The following is a 3,036-nucleotide window of genomic DNA, read 5'->3' on the forward strand; positions in this document are numbered from 1 at the left end:
AATATCATAGCTTACAGGGCACATAAAGCCAAGGCTTAAAACTTTGTGGTCATCAGTAGTCATCAAAACCAGGAAGAAAATACGCTTCACCTTCTTAGCTCTCCTGGCATTTTGAAATTACTTGTTCTGGAGACACAGTTAATCTAATTTGCACTTTCCTCCTCCATTCCTTTATACTGAGATGACTGGCAATGTGTAGGTATTAGCCTACACTGCCTACAGTGAATGATCCAGTAAACTGAAATTCAGCTTCGTGTTCTTGGGCACCCTCTGTAGACACATGCCAGCATAAAGAAAATGAACAACTAGATTTGTTGTATATTCACAAAATATTACAGAATCCTGGTATTTTTAAGTTCTTTTTTAACTCAGTGTATAAATAAAAAATAGTTGTCCACAAATACAGTCTAGGCAATCCAAGAGATATGATACAGTTCCAGCAAGTACTCTGGGGGGGCAAATGGTTAATTTTTCTTAAGAGTAGATTCTAGGAGCAGCTTGTATGTGAATGCTGAGTTATTGCTGATCAAGAATCAATGCTGCCACATTACATCTACCTGGCACAATTTGGGAAGTCAATGCTCTGACCTTGTCATTTTCTTTGTTAGGCTTGGTATGCTGGTTGTGGCATTCAAGTTCTAAATGAGATAAAGGATTATATTCGTCTACCTGTATGCTTGTTCAGACATGATGCATCCAGACTTGGAACTACTATGTAACTGTCATTTCCTTGTGTCATGTCTCAGTTTCCTGCTTTTGCTAGAGTATGCTTCGGTCATACCTTTTTATTTTTAGATGATCAATGTAAACATGTACACAGCAGGTGCTATAGGCTGAAATTATTCTCCTTTTGGGCTGCAAGCAACTTGTGAGCAAAACCTCAGCTTTGGTTAGGTTAAACCTCTACCTGAGATTTGCATGCTAAGCTTGAAAACTGGTAACAACTGAAAGCCAAATATTAACTACATGATCTCCAGAGGTCCCTTCCAACAATTCTGTGATTTAAAGTGTTTCACCTAGAAGCCAGTTATTTTGGTTTGCATAAGTGGGGAACCCTTAAGTCAGTTAAAAACAAGCTGGGAAGGAAGAGGCATTCAGAGAGATGTAGTGGTCAGAAAGAGGGAAAAGGTGTTGGTTTGCACAGATATGGTGCTATAGCCAGTGCTCAAGAGAGATTCTGATAGTCAAAGCTGGGGCAGTGAGCTATGAGCAGAGTGCTAAAGCAAGTGGCAGGGAAAGAGGGAGGTCTGATTTTGTGTACCGTTTTTAGAACTAACTTGCTGGAATGTGGTGGGTATCAAAATATTGTAAGAGGAAGAGTGAAGAATAAGGGTAAGAAAGATGGTTCAGGTTTTGTCACGTCTGGCTTCAGTTCTAAGGAGATATCACAACACAATTGGAATTTGTGAATCAAACACCAGATGTGGCCAAATGTGAATGAGGATAGATTCAATAAACGGAACAGAGCAAGAGAAAGGCTAGTTTTATGGGGGAGAGGGAGGGAAAAGCAGGAAGATAGGGGCTGAGAAATCACTTGTACAAAATGAACTGGTAATAGGAGAGATGGGAGAGACTTCAGCTACTGTCTCAGTTAGGAACTGATGTTTGGTGGGAAATGCATGGAACAGAGCTTCCCCAGCTGATGCAGGAAAAATGGGAAGTCAACTGAAACTGGTGTGAGTTTAACTGAAAATTAAGCATGTTGCTGCAGCACCCATCTTCTATTTAGTGGTGCATGGAGTAATTCAATCTGCTTTAAACTGTTCAGCTAAGCTGCTGAATGCAAGACTGTATTTTAAAAGCCTTGCTAATAAAAAGTACATTTAGTTTATGTATTGTGTGAATCTCCTTCCTGTAAGCCATGTGAACAAAGATAACCTGCTATAAAAGCAATACCAACAAAACCACAAACTTTGTGTTACACAGAAAAATGCAAGAAACAAGATCTGAAGCTTCTAAGATCTCTAAGCTTCTGCTTAGGTGTTTTTAGGTATTAGTATTTTTAGTATTATATATTATTATTATATATATTATTATATATAATTATATATTAGTATTTTTAGGTGAAGAACATAATTTTGTCAGAAAGGTGGGTGTGCATGCAGGCTGTGGTCTGAGGCAGACGAGAGAAGCCTTAGATGGCGTGTCGGAGTTACTGAACTTTTTTTAACCTTCTAAAGAAAATCTGCACACAAGTTCTCTCAGGAAACTGGTGAATGAAACATTGAAACCACAGGGCACAGGCACACAGAATGAAAATGGAGCACGCAGTAGAAGTTCTGCAGAACACAAAGTTAATTGCCCTTGCTTGTGCTCACAGCTTTTGCTTTGCCTGTAAAACTGTCTTTATGTCAACCCATGAGTTTTCCCACTTTCACCCTTCTGATTCTCTTCCCCCATCCTGCTGAGTAGAGCAAGTGGCTACCGAGGTGAGCCCACAACAGTATGTTTCAGAAAATAAAGGAAACATCAGGTCAAGCTAATGTAATAGTTCCAGGAGTAAGGCAAATACTGATGTAATTAACTGATGTTCAGACTCCCAAGACTTAGATCGTGTAATCATGTCCTTTATCACCTATCTCAGATACTTCATGTTGAAAAAGCAAAAGGCTGAGGTTCACTCATCCACAGGCCTCTCATCAATCAGTCAGCAGATGTAACTTAATTAGAAGCCAAATTATCACCCATTACACACCCTCAAGGTGGACCCAAAGCAGGAACATATACTGGATGTATGTTCAGCCAAGTGCCAATACTCCCTTTTTTTGTCCCCAGTACTACTGTGGAAATCCCCACAATGCCCTCCCCTCTCAAGAGGAAACAAGGTTAAGGTCTTGAAAACAGGCAATCCATTAGTACCAAGCAGTGAAAGAAACTTTTATCTTTCTTTAATAAAGGGAAGACTTAAAAACAAGACTTGGAGTAATAGATAGTTCAGATGGCCACAGATAGGTATGTACTACATTGTGTAACCAGCAAACCTAAGGAGCAGAAAGCTGATTTTGCTACAGAATCATTGTAAATTCAGGTCACAAT

The sequence above is a fragment of the Psittacula echo genome, assembly GCF_963264785.1.
Source record: "Psittacula echo genome assembly, chromosome: 2".
Taxonomy (NCBI): Eukaryota; Metazoa; Chordata; class Aves; order Psittaciformes; family Psittacidae; genus Psittacula; species Psittacula echo.